At 41.8% G+C, this 19,989-nt stretch overlaps 1 protein-coding gene and 2 non-coding genes across 3 annotated transcripts in view; 2 read left to right on the top strand and 1 right to left on the bottom strand.

Annotated features, from left to right (window-relative positions):
* LOC122791839 (PH and SEC7 domain-containing protein 3-like) overlaps nt 1-19,989 on the top strand; it is a 2,374,133-nt gene that overhangs the window by 2,095,260 nt on the left and 258,884 nt on the right. The window lies entirely within an intron of this gene.
* Nucleotides 13,616-13,687, bottom strand: TRNAE-CUC. Its single transcript has one exon. It is a non-coding gene; the product is annotated as a tRNA-Glu (tRNA).
* TRNAS-GCU lies at nt 14,123-14,204 on the top strand. Its single transcript has one exon. It is a non-coding gene; the product is annotated as a tRNA-Ser (tRNA).

Genomic DNA, 19,989 nt, shown 5'->3' with positions numbered 1-19,989 from the left:
CACACCTAATAGCCTTGCTCTTGGTCAAACTACCATTTTTATTAATAGTAACATTACAGAGCAAGACTGGACACCCTTTGTTAAGGGCCTTAAAGTAACTGATAAGGAGCTGGCTGGTGGCAGTGATAACTACCTTATAGTCTGGACTAAAGGGGTCATAGCTAGTAAACCTGTGCCAGCCTTTCCCAGGTGTGTGTGTGTGTGTGTGTGTGTGTGTGTGTGTGTGTGTAAATCAAACCCCAAAGAGTATGTATGTCAGCTACTTGGGCAGGGTCATGAAGCACTGGTTGGACAGAGAGGGTGCTGGAAGTCTTGGTTTGCCCACTCAGCTGATATTTCAACTCTATAACTGTGCCAGTGGGGAGTCTTGTTGGGGATCTGGAGAAAGAGGGAGAAACCAGTCCAGAACTGACTGTGGTCTCTGTGTGCTCTTAAGGGAAATTGCACTTGATGCTGCATCTGGAAATACTGTGTGTGTGCTTGTCATCCTCCCAGTGTTCTTCCCCCAGTGTTGCCAGTGGTGAGGATTGAAGCTCCTTAATTACTGGTCCAGTGGTGGGTCGTCACATGCCCTAATAATTAGCCCTATTTTAACAGCTACTTCTGTTCTAGATTCAACTAAAAACTCTACTTAGAGCAGGTCTTTAACTTAACCCCTCCCATCCCTTTCTCTTTGCCTGTACTCTGAGATCAAGCCCTGGTAGGGAAGGCGGTCTCTAGCCTGCAATCCAAATTTCTTCTTTACCTCATCCCACTCTATTACCTTTCCTGCATGAGTTATTTGCTCGCAATACCTTGATTCCTTTATCAGGTTATGCCAGTAAATAACAGCCCTCTTGCCTATTTTCTGTATTCCTACTGTCATCCCTATAGGCAAAATCTCCTTTCTCCATTCTCATATTGGTTTAGTTCTTTGAATGCTTTCTGCTACTTTATGGATGTAATAGTCTGTATAGCTGTTATTGTTCAACTTAAGGATCTGCATCCAAAATCCAGCTCTCTCTCTCTCTGTTTCTTGAACTTCCCCCTTACTTCATCATCATCCCTTTATACTTTGAATTATAGTCATCTTATGTTATGTAAATGTGTAGCTCTAAAATATCCCTTCAAATCAGGTAAACCTAAGCCACCTTGTTCTATTGGAAGGATCAACTTATCCCACTTAACTCTTGCCCTCCTTCCCTCTTAACTCTTGCCCTCCTTCCGTCCTAGATAAATTTCTTCACTTCTTTATTAATTATTATCCACAACTTCTCCTTGGGTTGATAAATGTATGCCTGACCCATATACTAGACTGAAGGGACTAAAAACATTTTCACTGCTTGTATGTTACGATCGATACCCATAAATTAAGAGTTTCCAGTTTCTCAATTTTTGTTTTATTCTTTTGTTTAGTCTCTTCCACATATCCTTAGCTGGCGTAACAGAACCATTTTTAATCCATACTCCTAAATACTTCATCTTATTATGTCCACTTAAATATGGGTACTACTGAACCAGTTCTTGTGTGGGTACATAATATATGGCTATAGCCTTTGTTTTGTCTTCTTTAATTTTATATCCCAAAGAGACATGAAACTGTTTCAAAATGTTCCACAACACTGAGATGTCATTTTCTGGATTTATCAGGTACAAAATAATATCATCTGTGAATAAAGCCAGCTTTTCTTGATTACCACATCAGTTATATCCTTGTATTTCTGAGTTCCCTTATTTTCTTTGACAATGCCACTAAATATGAAGGGGAAAGAGGGCACCCCTGCCTGGTTCCTCTGTTCAAACACAGCTTATCTGAGAGGAACCCAGCCACTTTAATTCTTGCCTCTGAGCCTTCATATATCCTTCTAAATCGCCTTATTATTGTATCAGGTAATGTGATTGGACACTCTAAATTGGCCCTAGGTGTGAGTGTGTGCGTGTGTGTGCCTTCTGTGGAAGGTTGGGTGCCGGGCTGGCAACTCGACACCATAAAACTCCACTGCCAATCATGAGCAGACAGGTGTTCCGCTGTGGCAACCCCTAACCGGGAAAAAGCCGAAAAAAGAAGAAGAATTGTGTCAGGGAATGTAAATGCTTCCAATGCCCTACTCATAAAATCCATACTTAATAAGTCAAATGCTTTTTCTGCTTAAGACCCACCAAAAACAGAGGTATTTTCTTATGTTCTGCTTCCCTCTGGATCGTCCTTATTCTCTTAATGTTGTCAGCTGTTTGCCTCCCCTCTACAAAACCACACTGGTCTATATCTATCAATTTTGGCAACACCTTTGCCATTCTTTTAGCTAGTATAGACATAAACACTTTATAATCATGGTTTAAAATTGAAATGGGTCTGTATGAAGCTGGATCTGAAGGGTCTTTGTCATCTTTAGGTGACACAGCCACCACAGCTTTCTTCCATTCATTGGTGATTCACCTCCTTTTAAAAGGTTCCCTATTAAAATTGCGAAGGTCCACTTACCCGAATACGGAAACGTCGACACGCATATGTCGAACCGAGAAAACACCGCTCGTCCTGAAGAGCGAAAACCGAAATGTCGAATCGTCATGGTTGGCCCTTCTGCGGTATAGCTCTGTAAGGTAAGTGTGCGATAGTTACAGACCTTAGGGTTAGGGTGCAGGTTAAGGTAAGTGCATAGATAGCAATGTATGTAAGGTTTAGTGTAGGGTTAGAAGTAGGGTTTTGGTTAGTGCATGTATGTGGTTTATTTATTTTGTTTGGGTAGGTAGTATGTAGCACGTGGTGGGTTTGGACAACTATGACGGTTCGAGATTTTGAATTTCGCAGTGTAGGGCATTTGGTGTATTGCGGTTCACGTAATATGTGTCAATGATTACGTATTCGCTGAATAGGTCTTTCACGGTTCTAATATAGACCCTTTTAAAATACCACTAAACAAATTCTACCAGATCTTTATCACTTTCTTCCCTTTTAATTTGCAAATTTCCACAGAAATACTGTCTGTTCCTGCAGACTTTCCTGAATACTGATTATACGGCACTGTTTTTATCTCATCACCTCCCATCTTAATTGTTAGTTGTTGAGCCTCATCTACTTCTAACCTTGGCATAATGAAGTTTTCAATAAATATTTCCATTTGTACTGCTTCTTGACTTCCACATTTCTTTGTTTTATACAAATTTTCATAAAATTTCCAGTATATATCTAAAACCTCTACAGGACCTCTGGGTATTGTTATAGGTTAAGTCTGGTGACAACCCTTTCAACGTTCTGCTGCCTAAGTTGTGTTAAATGTTTTTGTGTTATGGAGTTGTTATCAAACAATAGTTGCTTAACTGCAGTCTTTCTAAGTTCATGTATTTTATCCAGATACTAGGTTCATAGGTAGGTACAAGGCTATTGGCCCTGGGGCCTATATAAGCCTAGCCAAAAAGGTTCCCTGGCTTTCGCCACACAAGAAAATTATTTTCCCCTGTCAAGCAGTGCCGCAGAAGTGATCCCTGAGGTGAATTTTCTATTTCCCATCCAGTCATTAAGATTTTTCTTAAAGAGGGCCAATGAGGAGCTTTGCTTGACAGGAATGGGTAGTTTGTTCCAGAGTATGGGAAGTCTCTGGGACAGGAAACTATCCCTCCAGCATGTTGTGTTTATTGTGGTGACAAGGTTTAGGTCCCTAGAGCATGTGGTTTGGAGAGATTGGGATTTCTCTAATTGTAGCATGTCCAACAGCTCTGGGTTTGACATAGCTTTGTATGTTAGGCAGAGATTGCATCTGAGTAGGTAATATGCAACGGAGTAGAGCTGGAGTTTTTTGAGACGGTCTGCGTATGGCATCTGATTGAGGCTGGTGATCCTCTTAGTGAGATATTTCTGTGGCCTTTCCAATTGTTGTAGGTGTCTTGCGAGATACATGCCAAACGGGGCATTGTACTCTATAATGGGCCTGATGAGGGATGAGTAGAGAGGAACAATAACTTCCTTTTTTCTAGAGGAGAACCCTTTTGTGATGAGGTGTGCCACTTAGAAGGATTTCCTGACTACTGTGGCGATATGATTGTCAAAGGAGAGACTACTGTCCACCTGTGTCCCAAGGTCTCTTATCACACTTTCAGTGTTTAGTGAGCTACCCCCTATATGGTAGTTCATGGGTACCGAGTTTTTCCCAAAGGGGATGACAGTGCATGTTTTGGCATTGAGCTTGAGGCCATGACTTTGACTCCAAGCATGTGTCTCTGTGAGGCCCTTTTGTAGAATGTCTACATCATTAGGTGATTCTATTATGGCTCCCTGTTTGCAGTCATCTGTGAACTTTGTTAGCCAAAGACCTTCTGTGTTGGCCTGCACTTTAGAGAAGTAGATGCCAAACAGGAGTCTACTCCACTCATCACTGGTCTGAAGACGGACTTGGGGTCGGCTACTTTTACTGTGTGGATTCTGTCAGTGAACTAGATGGCCACCCATCTTGTGACACAGGGATTTATGCCCAGTTTAGTGAGTTTATCTATAATTCCAGAGTGGGGGATGGTATCGAAATCCTTGGCGAGGTCAAGATAGGCTGTGTGCACTACCTTGCCCTCATCTACGGCTCTAGTGGCTACTTCAAAGAAGTCAGTCAGGTTTAGTAGACATGATCTACCTTTTACAAACCCAAACTGAGTGGGGTCCAGGGTTTGGAGGTTAACTATGTCTATGTTTATAAGCTCCAAGATGATACTTTCCATGGCCTTGCAGACCAGGCTCATCAGGCTAATGCGGTGGTAGTTTCTGGGGTCCGTGGTGGCACCCCCTTTGTGGAGTGGGAAACCATCACTGTGCACCATTCAGTAGGCACATAGCCTGAGGTGAGGCTATGATTGAACATGGTATTTAGGTGGGCTTCCAGTTCGTTCTGTAGTTCGTGCTGTATACAGCCTGGGATGTTGTCTGGTCCCATGGATGCTGTGTTCTTGGCTTTGGAGAGTGCGGTCTTTACTTGTTCATCCATGATTTCAGGGGCTTTGCATTCTTCCGGTATTAAGATGGGCCCTTTGGAGGGTGAGAGGGGGGTAAAGTTAGCACTGAACCTATCTGCCAGGATATTGGCAATATCAGTTGGTTCTGTATATTTAGTGCCATTGTGCTGTAGCTCATGTCTGTGCTTATACAGTGCATTTGTGTAAGATTACTACTGTGTACTACATTATTTTCTCTTTAGCACTCTGCATTTGCTCCTCCTCTTTTTCTGTGAGAGTCATCTTATTCTGCAATACTATAACCTTTGTCAGCCCATATATGTATTTTTGTTTTTTTACTTCTTAACCATATTTCTTTCTCTTTTATTTCAACCCTATTTTTAAACCCCATTTTCATTTTATCCTACTCACTAGTTATACAGAAGATATTTCTGTCTTCCTCAATAACTCTTGAATAATTTCCATTACCTATTCCTTAAATTCCTCTCTTTTTTTAATAGGTAGACAGGAAAGCATCAGTGCCTTATTGTTTACTTCACTATCTTCATTTTCTTAGTTTTTATTGGTGCATGATCAGAAATAGTTATTGGATTTGTGTCAAAGCTTTTGATTAACTATGTATGTTCCTATGAAATGAAATTTCTATCTAGTCTAGCCCACTTATTGTACTTTTGGGGAATAATAAGTTCCTACTACTGAATTCACATCTTCCATACCAAATATTTTCAAAATTTCTTCAGAAATCTTCAAACTTTTGTTATATTGTCCCTTCCTCACTTTTACAAATCAAATTCCAGTCCCCACCTATAAATAATATTACCAGCTGAAAGCTGAATATTTCTCCCCCAAATTTTCTTAACTGTATAATAGCAGTTTTTGGTGGAATATAAATATATCCCATTGTGGGTCTACCCGAGAATATTGAAATCTGAGGATTGAAGATGACATCATTGAGATGTAATCAGCCAAAACTCATTTCAGTGAAGGACCCAATCAGCAAATATATTCCCAGGGTAAGTACCCTGTTGGCCAACAAGGTGAACGTTGCCTTTTTTCTAACTGTAGTGCCATCTAGGAATTGGTATATTTAGTTGGGGGGGGTGTGCAGTTGGGGATGGTGCGGTTTCATTTTCATGAAGTTTGGTGTTAGTGGTTACTTACCCAAGGAAGATGTTTGTTGATCCGGTCTTTTACTGAAGTGGGTTTTTGCTGATTTTTGTCTCGACGATGTCATCTTCGATCTTCTGGGATTTTGGCGTTATGAAGTAGACCCACCATTATAATCCTCCTCCCTTGCTAATAGCTCTTTACTACCACAAATCTACCATTTTTGTCTTTTTATTCTTCATCTGTCACCGTTGGAGCCCCTCTAGCAATTAGTATAATTACACTTCGTTTCCTCCATCCCTGATATTCTGCTGAATATCCATTCTGAAATCCTCTGTTTGTCAAATTAATTTGCTCATTTCTTTACAAATGTGTCTCCTGCATGATTGCAATTTGCACTCTGCATTTCTTAATATAATTCAGTACGCTTTCCTTTTTATCTATACCTGTAAGGCCATTCACATTCTAGGGTAATACGGACAACATAGCCATCATGATAAAAAGCTATTGTTCTCACCTATTATAAATAGCAGTATTTTTGTCTGCACATTTCCAGATTTTGTTACATGCATATACTAATGTTTGGCAGACTGATGTTTTGTACAGTTGTTTCTTCTCATCTTCATTTGAACCTATGTCACATTTTTCAAGACTTTTTGTTTTAATCAAAATCCTAAAACAAAAATTAAATAAAAAAAAACTCTCATGCCCTATTCACTTGGACCAAGCACACAAAACTGTGTTACTTTTCAAAACATGAAGTTTAACCCTCCAGAACGGAACAATTGCCCCAAATCCATGGCTGACCTACAGGCATTATCTACCTAAAATTAAGGTTAGTCTTGTTAAAGTACATGCTACAGCCTGTGTTCCCTCTTACACTGCTTACTGTCTGTTCTTTTCTTATCTCTCTTCCTCTCCCAGATAACTAAATTGTACATTGTTCTATTAACTGCATTCAGGTATTAAGGCTGCTAAAGAGGTTGCTACCTTTTATTCACTTCCTATGATTTCATACTTTTTTCAGTGAACTGCTTGCCATTGTACCCTTACATTTTGTATTTCCCTCAACAAAGAGTACTCAAAATTCTCAAGATTAACTGCTTGCACACTCAGTTATTTCCAAGTGTAATATGGATACACAAGTAAAGATATGCCCCTGCTTTCTCCCTTCTTCTTTCTTTCTCCTTGTTCTGTTTTAAGAAATATATAGGCACTCAATGTAAAAAGAGAAGAAAAGTCTGGACAAAAGAGAATTGATAAAAAAACTATATGTTTTTTCTTACTTTTGCATAGGGAAATGATTGGATTAAGACCCTTTGCTTAATCTAGTATCAAGTTTTAAGGGGAAACAAATAAAAAAAGAACACTGAATATAATAAAAGTTTTCCTGTAGCAAATAAATAAGACAAAACTGTGGCAGAAGGACAAAGTACTAAAAATGGGAGACAGAAGATTGTTTGTGGAAAATGATTACTCACTATACACCAGGCAGAAGAGGAGTAAAGTAGAGGCAACTGTGTATCTGGTTCTGGTGTCTCTTTGGAGACAGTCTGATAAGGGTCAGTAAAAACAGAATATTTATTTATTTCAATGGCTGGGAGATAATGTTTTTGAAAACATTCCAGTGATTTTCTAATTTGGGAGGGGAATAAAGATAAGACAAAAACAGACATCACTCAGTAGAAGTAGAAGCACAGGCTCTACCATGCATCTTAGCACTGATAACCTTCCTTGTAGGTTAATCCAGGTATGTGAGTGCAGCTGTTAGTTTGGAACAGTTGATGTTTCACTGTTGCAGTCATCACCTGTTGGGTTATCTCTGCTGTGGTAGCCCTCGGCCGGCCTGAATACCAGAGTCAATGTTTTTGTGCTCCAGCTGCTGTCTCATGTAGACTCTCGTCAGGTCGTCAGTACTATAAAGCAAGGCAGCTGACATCATTACATCAGTCTTTCTTGCCGGGGAGCCCGTAGTAAAAGCAGTTTGCACGAGTGCCGGTCAGTCGCTACCAGAAGTTGAACTTCAGCAGAAAATGTCTAAAGCTAAGTACCCCATTGGAGACTCTTTTTTCTTGCTCTAACTGATGTCCGAAAAATTAACAATTGTCTCGCTTGTGGAAAGCAGATCCCACACCGTGACTTTCATTCCTAATGCATCACTTGTTTAGGCCCAGACCACGACGTCCCTTGTTGATGGTTCTGTGCTCCCTTTAATGCGAGAACTATTCTCTGTAGAGCTCTTTTTGTAGACAATTATTTTCGTATTCCATCTTCAAATTCCGATATGGCATCCATCAGCCAACAATTCGCTGATATTCCAAAAAAACGTAAAGATAGAGACAGGCCACACAAGGCTCAGCCTTCCGACGATGCTACCACTAAGCAAGTCATCAGTTCTCCAGAATTCAGTGAGGAGCTTTCGCAGTCCCTGATGCCTGACTCGCTTTCTACGTGGGACTCTGCCGAGGCCCTTTCAGAGTCCAGTATGCCACGGAAATCCACTTCGTCTTCTGAGCCTTTGGCTGTCTCTGCGTTAGTTGGTCCGGAGCCACAACACAGGCACCAGCTTCCAAGGAGGCCATTTGCACTACCGATTTTAGACAAAAAACGTCTTCTCTTCCGACTGCCGTTTCTTAGACACCAATGGATTCTCTCAGGTCTCGAAGCCAGGCCACCCCTAGGAAATCTGCTTCTAGCAACCATCTTGCTACTGGTCTCCCACCCCAAACTCAAATGCTTATCCGAGGTACTCAAGCCCCCACCCCAAAAAGAAAAAGGCTTCCTTCTCCAGAAATTATGACAGACCAAGAGTCTGAGGAATCTGATTATTCTGCCTTTGAAGAGGAACAGCAGTCCTTAACTGTTTATGAGGATTCAGATGCAGAGGATTCCATCCCCTCTGCCTCCCCTCCAGAGGACCTTTCCTTCGGGGAAAGCCTCCACTCCCTCAGGTAGCATTTTCAATGGGAATCTCAGGACTACCCACAGTCAAAGAAATTACTTAGAGAGTTTGTAGACCTGCCCCAGCACAGATCCCTGGCCATCCCTCCTATTCTAGAAGTGGTGGATGATGTTTTCCTTGAATCCAGCTTAGCCCCTGATGCCCTGCCTCCTGCTCCAGTTAAACCTGACAGGTAGTAGCGAGTACCGGATTCTCACAAATACCTGTACAGGAACCCTGCTGCAGACCCTGAGGGACCCAAAGGAGCTAAGACTAGTTCTGCCAAGAATCTTCTTCCTTCTGACAAAGACTCCAGAGCTCTGGACAGATGGGGTAAGAAAGTATACACCTCTGCATCCTTAGCTATCAGAGCACTCAGTTGTTAGTTCCATATGTTAAAATATCAACACACCTTGGAACAAATAAAGCAGAAGATTGCTACCTCTCCTGATGGTGTCAACTCAAAAGAGCTGGCAGAATTACTTCACTCTGCTGGTCAAGTGGCCAAGCGCACATTACAATGTAGATATGACGTCCTAGAAGCCTCTAGCAGGGCAGCAGTGACATGTTATTAGAAGACATGGATGGCTAAAGGAACAAGCACTCCCTGATCATGTCAAGTCTAAACTTATTGATGCACCCCTAGATAAGGAACGCCTGTTTGGCAGAAGAGGTGCCTAAAAAGATGGATGACAAAGCAAAATTTACGCAAACAGTAAAAGATTTCTCTCAAGTTCAACCGCCCAGATTCAGCAGAAACTTCCCCTCTAAGCACTGGTCCTTCCTTGTACCCAGCAGACAGGGCCAAAGTAAGCCCCACAGGGACAGGACATCCAGGACCCTATCCCAGGGCCAGCAAAGAAGCAAACAATGGACCACTTCCGCCTCTAAGGCAGGGAGTTCTAAGCCAAGCTTCTATGTTAAACACTCACAATGACTCTCCCTTTCCCCTCTGCTCTCCTGTCACTCATCTAAAACTAGGATAAAGGCTCACCCTTTTCAAGGACAATTGGGTTTCTATAACCAAGGACCAATGGGTATTAAAAGTCATTTCTCAGGGATACAGATTCTCTTTTAGCGAACTCCCAATTCCAAGAGGATACCCAGACCTTCCTCCAAACCGGTGGGCAGAGGCATTAAAACAGGTAAAAACACTAATATCCCAGGGGGCAGTAGAATCTGTCCCTCCGGATCAAACAGGAAAAGGTTTTTACTCCAGACTATTCCTTGTTCCCAGAAAAGAGGGCACTTGGCACCCCATCCTGGATCTATCCAAACTGGACACCTCCTTGGTGGACCCCACATTCAAAATGCTAACCTTGCAGTAGCTCTGCCTATGCTCACACAAAATGCCTGGATAGTGACACTAGACCTAAAAGATGCCTACCTTCACATCTCCATCCGGGAAATCATGCATGAAAATTCCTGTGCTTCAGAGCAGGCAGTCAGCACTTTCAGTTCTCTGCACTGCCCTTTGGCTTATCTACTGCTCCCAGAGTATTTACTAAATGCTTGGCCCCGGCTATAGCATTCTGCAGACAGAGAAATGTACAGATTTACCCTTACCTGGATGACTGCCTCATTCAGATGAACAGCAAAGAAAAGTTGCTCCAGGATCTTCTCTTTGTTAGAAAACTCCTAACATCCCTGGGGTTCACCATCAATGAGAAAAAATCAAAGCAAAACCCCACCAGGAAAATTGTTTTCCTGGGAGCTGTGCTAGATAGAGAAACCCTAATGGCCATCCTATCCCCAGAAAAGCAGAGCTTCCTGCCTCTCTACTTCACCCAGCTGGCTTCCAGAAGTCACCTCACTGCGAGGAAGGTCCTGCAAGCCCTGGGATACATGGCATCTTGCATCTTTCTCATCCCTATCACCAGGCTTCACATGAGAAAGCTTCAGTAGTACTTAAAGAACCTTTGGTGTCAGCACTCTCAGTCCCTAGAGACCACTCTCCCACTGATTCCTTGCATACAGGATGGATTTCTCTGGTGGACAGAGGCGTGTGCCGTGAACAAGGGTCTTCCCTTCATCCTCCACCCTTCTGGACAGACCATCACCACCGACACCTCAGACATAGCCTGGGGTGCTCACCTAGCAGGCAGGTTTACCCAAGGGCTTTGGAATCCCCAGCAACTTCACTTGCAGATCAACCAGAAAGAAATGATGGCAGTGCATAATGCTCAAACTTCCTTCCAACCCCATATCAGGCCAGGGGTCCTTTCTATAAAAACAGACACCACCACAGTAATGTGGTACATCAAGAAGCAGGGGGACACCCAATCTTACCCCCTGTGCAGGTTAGCCATGAGTCTATGACTTACAGCCACCTCCATGGGGCTATACCTGATTGCCCAATACTTAACAGGGAAAAACAACACACTGGCAGACCACCTAAGCAGAAACTTACTGGACCCCCACAAATGGCAGCTCCACAGAGAAAACATTTTGCAAATCACCCAGGAGTGGGGGACCCAAGAGGTGGATCTCTTTGCCTCACACTTCAACTACCAGCTGCACAAGTTTTGTACCAGGGAGTATCACCTTCGAGCATGGAAGGTGGATGCCTTGACCTTCCCCTGGAGCTCCCTCTTTGTGCACGCATACCCTCCTCTGCCCCTTATTCCCAAGGTTCTGATCATAATAAGAGAGGAAAGACCAAAGGCCATCCTCATCGCTCCAGATTGGCCCAGACAGCATTGGTGCCCCTTACTACACAGTCTGACCTTATAGCCCCCAAAGCTGCTTCCTCTAAGGCCAGACCTCCTGACCCAGGAGAGGGGGAAGGTACTGCACCCAGACCTACAGACTGTCAAACTTTCAGCATGGCTCACACACTAAAAACTAGCAAGAAGTCACTGTTAAGCAAACAGGTCCTGGACATCATCACAGAGGCCAGAAGGCCCAGCACAAGAAAATCGTATGCAGGAAAATAGAAAAGATTCTGCTCATAGAAACAATCAAAAGGGGGCAGTACCTCCCAACCTTCCATCCCTCTTATCCTGGATTACTTAGCAGAGTTGCTCAATAGTGGCCTCTCCTTCTCCTCTATTAAAATCCATGCCCCGGCCATCTCTGCCCATTATGATTCAGACCCACCCCTCTTCTCTCACCCTTTGATTAAGCAGTTCCTCAGAGGGGCTTCTAATATCAGGCCTCCCAGAAAACCTCCTACTCCTCCCTGGGACCTGAATTATGTGTTAGAAAAACTAACCTTACCTTCTTTCGAACCTGACACTTCAACAGAATTGAAATACTTCTCCTTGAAGACTGCCTTCATACTAGTTATCACTTCAGCCAGAAGGGTCTCAGAACTTCAAGCTCTCATGTCTGTTGAGCCCTTCATAAGGTTCCATGCAGACAGAGTCTCCCTGAGGACTAATGCCTCCTTTATGCCCAAGGTTGTATCTGATGTGACCCTTAACCAGGCCATACACCTTCCCACTTTCTTTCCCAACACTCAAAACAAGGGAGAAAGAATTCTACACTCACTAGACATGCACAGACAACTCAGATTCTATCTGGACCGCACTAAACCATTCAGAAAAACTGACCAGCTTCTTGTAAGCTTTGTCCCAGGGGCAGAGGGGAAGCCCATCTCCAAACAGTCTCCAAGTGGATCTCATGCTGTATCCAATTTTGGTACAGACTACATGGGAAACCCATCCCTACGTCGATCCGTACCCATTCCACCAGGGCAGCCTCCACTTCCACTGCCTTTCTCAGAGGAGTACCTACCAGGGACATACTGGAAGTGGCCACCTGGACCTCTATCCCTACCTTTACAAAGCATTACCACCTACCTCTCTTTTCTAAGTCTAGGGCAGGGTTTGCCTCTGCAGTTCTGCAGGGTCTCCTGACACATACCTAGGACTCTACCTGTCCTTCCACCCTTTACCTCAGCTTTGCGAATCCTCCCACAGGTGATGATTGCAACAGTGAAACATGAAGAACATAGTACAGTTGTGTACACTTACCATAAATGTAGATGTTTGAGTGTATTCGCTGTTGCAGTCTTGGTTTCCCTCACTCCATCCCCCTTTCACATCTTCCCCTAGGGGGATACATGCTTCCCAAGGTGGCTCTTAGCCACCAGGACCACTTCTCTCTTTTCCCTTGTGCTTCTGATGGGTTAGGGCAAGAAAAACTGATGTAATGATGTCAGCTGTCTTGCTTTATAGTACTGATGGCCTGATGTCAGACTACAGGCGATAGCAGCCGGTGCACAAAAACTTTGTAGTATGTCAGCTGACAACCCATTCAGTGTTACTGTTCTGTGCGTGAGAGAGCAAGGATTCCAGATTCTTAGTGTAGATGCATCTCTCACAAATTGTACTTGGCTGATTTAGGAGTAGAGGGTTGTCAGTGTACATGACGCAGTTGCTACACTGCCTCAGGATACCCATGTCAATCAGGCTGGTGGGAGAACTGGAGGGAGACTGACCATCCATAATGTTAGGTTAAATCCTGTTTTCACAGTGTAGAGAGTAGTAGTAGAAGTGCAGAAAGCTATTGCCCAGCTATAATGTGAAGGCTAGCTGCCTAACTGTCTGCTCTAACCATGCGGTCTGCAGTCGAGGGCAGCAGTTGAACTCTGATACAATGCAGCATATGCGGGCCTGACTGACAGCAGCAAAAAAAGTTCATTGAAGCTTCCCTGACCGGGAATCGAACCCGGGCCGCGGTGGTGAGAGCGCCGAATCCTAACCACTAGACCACCAGGGACTCCCCTGTTAGGTGCACTCACGGAGCTCTCTTGTCTTGTCATGCTGCTAGTCAGAGCAATTTAGCAATAGCATTAGAAGTCTCAGGAAAAAGTGAAAACTCATTTAATCTGCACATTAAGCTTGAGAGGATTTAGCCATGGAAGAAAGAAAGGAGTCGCACTCTGCTACACTGTAGGGATTTTCATAGACTTGAGCAGCGTTACCCTTCTTAGGCTCTGATGTGTACTGTGCCAGCAGCACTACTTGTCCAGGGTGTGGTGTGATTTGGCTAACTGGCACAGTCACTGAAAGAGAGGCACAAAAGGCGACTGCTGCAATACCAGCATCTCTGTGCTGAGACCTAAGCGCTTCAACAACTCACCTGCTCTGGCTCGTCCTGTCTTGGGTGTCAACAGCATCACCCTCAGAGAGGAAAAGCACCCCTTTCACTACAGATGAGATGGCCGAGTGGTTAAGGCGATGGACTGCTAATCCATTGTGCTCTGCATGCGTGGGTTCGAATCCCACTCTCGTCGGTGTTTGATGCTGTTCTCAGTAGTGCCTTTTACTTAAAACTGGTGCCTTACTCCTTGGGCTCTGAAGGCAGTGTATTCTAGGCTTTCTCTGGCCCATGGAACCGAGTCTGAAAAAACATAAAAGTCGTGAACCAAAAGAAAAAGGGACACTAGTCAAGCACATGCAGTAAGCACGAGCAGGGTAAGAAGCACATTTTTCTTTTCTAGTCTCAAAGTGAGTAAGATAAGCTTTATTTTTTCCCCGTCCTTTCCCAAGTAAAGTATCAAGTATGAAAACACAAGCTTCAACCGCTGGGTGATTTGCCATGACTGCTTCATGTCCAGCACTCTGTGTCGAGGCCGCAGCAGTCAGAGTTCGGATCTGAGACTCGCCAGTGTGAGATGATTTGCATTTCTTTTCTTCGTCAGCATTAAGAAAGGAAGACTGAAAGTGCTCTGTTTGGTCAGAAAAGGGAAGGGAAGGCGATTAATCTGTTTGTTCCAGGGCATTAGTGTTAACAAAGTCCAGGAACATTTGTGTGAGCATGTTGGTACTCGTATAAGTTTCCCAGTCAATGGAGGGATAGTTAAAATCACCCATGACTAGAGGGTTTGGTTGTAATCTGATTGATTCGAGCAGGTCCAAATAAGCAGCGTGGGTATCTTGGATCATTGAAGGGGGCCTATAGCTAACGATGACTGGAAGGGGGGTCTTACCCACAGTTAGTTGAACTTGGAGTAACTCCATGGAGTTTTCCTGTCTAACCAGTCTAGAGGTGTACTTATCGTTGATGAAGCTAGGTACTCCTCCTCCTTTGGTTCTCACACATTCATTTTGCAGTCTGAAAGTGTGGAAGGCACTGTAGCCTTGCAAGGCCGGGGTACTCTCTGCAGCCCTGAACCAAGTTTCTGTGACTGTACAGACATCAACATCCTCCAGGGAGAGGAGTGCTTCCAGAGAGTGTAGTTTCTGATTTAGACTCCTAGCGTTTAGCAGCATAACCTTTCATTTATTTCTGAGTGATATTATCACGTCGGAAAGTTTTGCTCTTCAGGCTTTGCCTAAAAAAGGCAGTGTGGGGGAGGCAAGTGCCTTAGCCAGTAACCAAAAGCCAAGAGGTGACAGTGAAGACTATCTCTGGCAAAGCAGCATAGTCTATCAACCATGTCATCCCAGGCTGACAGGAACTGGATCCCCTGAGAATGACACCAGAAACTAAGACAATTGTTGAGGTCAATCATTTTTTGTTTATATTGTGGTATCATCCTAGGTGAGGGTAGAATACTGCTCATGGCTAGGGACATACCTGCTTGGGACACACATTCATAGAGCTCAATCATGTCTCTCTTCATATAGTCTAGTGAGGTACATCTCAACTCTTTCAGACCAACATGAACTATGACGGAGTCATAATGGTACTTGCTGTTGACAGACTTGAGTGCATGTGTAATCTGATGGATCCTGGCACCCGATAAGATAGTATTCGGGCTGGCCGAGGGCTACCACAGCAGTGATAGCACCACAGGTGATGACTGCAACAGTGAATACACTCGAACATCTACATTTATGGTAAGTGTACACAACTGCACTTTCCTATTAGGAGGTTTAGTCAATATTTAAAAGTGTTCATGGTTTTGTGTGTTAGTATTAAGTTAATAGGTTTTAGGGGTGCTCTGCGGGTGTGTTTGTTTTTTGCTTAAGCATTTTCACTAAAACAAAAAGTTTGGAAGATGTGACTTAGGTTCAAATGGATATGACAAAAATAGCTGTATAAAAGACCAACGTGCCAAACATCAGTGTATCAGTGTATGCATGTATCACAAAAGGTGAAACTAGACATTAAAAAATGTTGTTACACAGAACAGGTGGGAGTAATAACTTCTTAACATAATGACAACACTTTCTGTATTATATTTAAATGTGAATGGTCTTACAGATGTACACAAAATAGAGCAGTGAACTATATTAAAAATGCAGAGTACAAATAGCTGTGCAAGAGGAGACACATTTGGCAATAACTGAGTATGTAAATTTGATAAAGGATTTCAGGATAGTTATTCAGTGGAATATGTGAGACAAATGAGAAGGGGAGTGCTTTAATTGCAGTAGGAGCTCCAATATCAATAGAAGAGGAAAAAAGATAATAATAGTTGATTTCTAGTACTAAGGGGTTACTGGCAAGGAAGAAGGATTACACTTGCATGTATTTATATTCCACCTAAAACTGCTATAATGGAGCTTAAGAAAATTCTGGGATAAATAATCAGCCTTCAGCAAGGAATATTACTTTTAGGTGGGGACTGAAATTCAATTTATAGCAGTGATGATGTATCTCGGGGGCCCAGAAAGGAAAATATAACAAAAGAGGGTAGATTTTTGAAGAAATTTATGAAAATATTTGGCATGGAAGATGTGAATTTAGTAGTAGGAGTTTGGAGTGAATTTACATATTATTCCCCAAGGTACAAAAAGTGGGCTAGGCTAGACAGAAATTATATTCCACATGAACATATGCATTTAATTGAAAGTTTTGATATGCATCCAATAACTATTTCAGATCATGTGCCAGTAATAACTGAAATAAAAATGCAGGGTAATGAAATAAAAATGAGACACTGCCACTCTCCCACCTATCTGTTAAAAAGGAAAAAAAAAAGTAATGGGTAATGGAAATTATTTGAGAGTTATTAGGGAAGATAGAAATTTCTTCTGAAAATATATCTAGGGGGAGGTATAAAATTAAAGTAGAGTTTAAAAATAGGGTGAAAATAAAAAAAAAGAGAGAAGAAGTAACAAGAATTATTTAGCGAGACTGACAAAGGTTAAAGTATTGCATAATAGGGGGATTCTCACAGACAAGAAGAGGAGAAATTGCAGAATGCTAAATAGAAAATAAGGGATTACCTCAAAAGTATGTATAAGATAAAAAGACTTCTGTTAAGCAACTGTTTTTTGATAATAACCCTAGAGCACAAAAACATTTAGCAAACAACTCAGGAAACAGAAAGTAGAAAGGGTTATTGCCAAGCTTATGGTGCCTATAACAAGGACGATAACCAGCTATACATAGAGATATTAGAAATATTTCGGACATTTTATGAAAATCTGTAAAGCAGAAAAATATTGAAATCAAGAAAATGTACAAATGGAAATGTTTGTAAAAGAATTAAATATGCCAAGCTTAGAGATAGATGAGGCTCAATTGCTAACAGGATAGGAGGAGATAAGATAAACATGGAGATGTATAAACCAATCTACAGGAAAATCCCCAGGAATAGATGGTATTCCTGTAGAAGTTTGGAAGCTAGGAAGGAAGAAACTGATAAAGATCTGGAAGGTTTTGTTTAACAGTATTTTAAAAAGAGGAGAAGCTCCAACATCTTGGAAGAAAGTGATGGTAAAGAGCCATCAGATCCAGCTTCCTACAGACCCATTTCAATTATAAAGTGTCTATTTCTATAATGAGTAAAAGAATGGAAAAAGTGATGCCAAAATTATACCAATGTGTTTTTTGTGTGAGGGAGGCAAACATTTGACATTAATAGAACAATGATGATCCAGAGGGAAGCAGAATGTAAGAAAAGACCAGTGTTTTTGGTGAGTCTTGATGCAGAGAAGCATTTTACATTGTAAGCTGGGATTTTGTAAGCAGGGCAATGGAAGCATTTGCATTTCCTGAAAAAAATATAAGGTTGATTAGGATGATATATGAGGGATCTGAGGTGAAAATTAAAGTAGGTGGGTTCTTCTTTGATAAGTTCTGTTTGAGCAGAGGAACCAGGCAAGGGTGTCCTCCTTCCCCTTTGTTATTTGCATTATATTTAGAACCATTGGCAAAGAAACTAAGGGACTCAGAAATTCAAGGATATAATTGGTATGATAGTCAAGAAAAGCTGGCTTTATTTGCAGATTATATTATTTTGTACCTGATAAAATCAGAAAAGGACATTTCAGTGATGTGGAACATTTTGAGACAGTTTCAACTCTTTTCAGGATACAAAGTCAATGAAGATAAACCAAAAGCAATAGCTGTAAACTCTGTACCCGTACACAAATTGGTTCAGCAATACCCATATTTATGGGGACATGATAAAATGAAGTGTGGATTAAAAAATTATTCTGCTGTGGCAGCTAAGGATATGTGGGAAGAAGCTAAACAAAATATAATATAAAAGCTGAGAATTTGGAAGCTCTGTTTTATGGATATGGATAGCAAGATACAAGCAGTAAAACTGTTTTTAGTCCATTTTGTTTTATACACAAGTCAGGCATATTTTTAACAACCAGAAGAGAAGTTGTGGATAGCAAATTAATAAGGAGTTGAAAGATTTTATCTGGGAGGGGAAGACTGCAAGAGTCAAGAGGGATATGCTGATCCTTCCAATAGAACAAGATGGTTTAGGATTACCTGATTTGAAGGGGTATGTCAGAGCTGCACAGTTAAGGCTCCTTTACATAGCACAAGCAGAAAGCTATAATTCAAAGTGGAAATAGATGATGCTGAAACAGGGGGAGGGGGGCTCAAGAGATACTGGGATTTTGGATGCAGATCCCTAAGGAGAATAACGATAACTGCACACAATATTATATTCATAAAGTAGCAGAAAGTATTCTAAAAACTAAGCCAACATGGGAATGGAAAAAGGAGATTCTGCCGATAGGGAAGACTGCAATTAGGAATACAGTATGGATGCAGACAATAGGCAACAAGAAGGGGCTGGAATTTACTGGAGAAAACTGGCAAAGGAACCAAGGTATTGAGAACAAATAATCAGAGAGGCAGAGGTAATAGAACGGGAAGAGACCAAGAATTTATTTGGACTGCAGGCTACAGACTGCCTTCCCTATCAAGTATTGATGTCAGAGTATAGGCAAAGAGAAAGGAATAGGGGGATCCTAAGCAAAACTCCTGCACTGGTAGAGTTTTTGGTACAATCAAGGGCAGAAGCTACTGTTAAAAATGGATAATTGATAAAGCGTATAAAATATTGCATGATAATTAAAAGAATCAGTCAGAGGAGGTAATAAAGGACTGGGAGGAAAGACTGGATAAGCAATTCACAAAGAAACAATGGGGGGATATATGTATGACTTCCAAATGTGCATCAAAGTCTAGTAGATTTAGGATCTTTGCTAGGAAGTGTTTACACAGGCATTTCTATACCCCAAGTAGACTCCAAAGAATTTTTCCTCAGGGAGATAGCAAATGTTGGAAGTGTGATAGGGAAGAAAAAAGTAAATGGGAGCATATTTTTGGGAGTGTAATGAGTTGTCCAATTTTACAAATTCTTTCCAAACTACGCTATCAGAAATACTGGGTGAGCAATTTGGTATAACTAAGGAAATGATTTTTTGAGTTATGATACAGAATTGGAATTGCAAGACATAGTAGGGTCTTGCTGAGTCTAATTATCATGTCTGCCAAAAAAAGTAATTACTAGAAAATGTAAATCAAAGTCTAAACTAACTACTAGAAGTAGTGAATAGAGATAAAACAGCTGGAAATTGGATCTTTAGAAAAGTGTAGGAGCAAACTATATATAGAAAAAAATGGAAATGGTGGGAACAGTACATGCAGAATAATGTTTTGGAGGAGGAGTGAGGTTTAAAAAAAGGCAGGATTTGAATGAGCTATGTTATGTGTGACTGAAAATGACTGGATAGGTTAAAAGTGATGTATAATGTTTCAACTAAAAATATATCAAATATTGTTTGTTTTCATTTATATACAGTGGATATAAAACGGTTACACACCCCTGTTAAAATGGCAGGTTTTTGTGATATAAAAAAATGAGACCACAATAA

Source organism: Protopterus annectens, chromosome 17.part0 (genome assembly GCF_019279795.1).
Source record: "Protopterus annectens isolate FY-2018-M chromosome 17.part0, PAN1.0, whole genome shotgun sequence".
NCBI classification, from domain to species: Eukaryota; Metazoa; Chordata; order Ceratodontiformes; family Protopteridae; genus Protopterus; species Protopterus annectens.
This window is presented reverse-complemented; position numbering and strand designations above follow the sequence as displayed.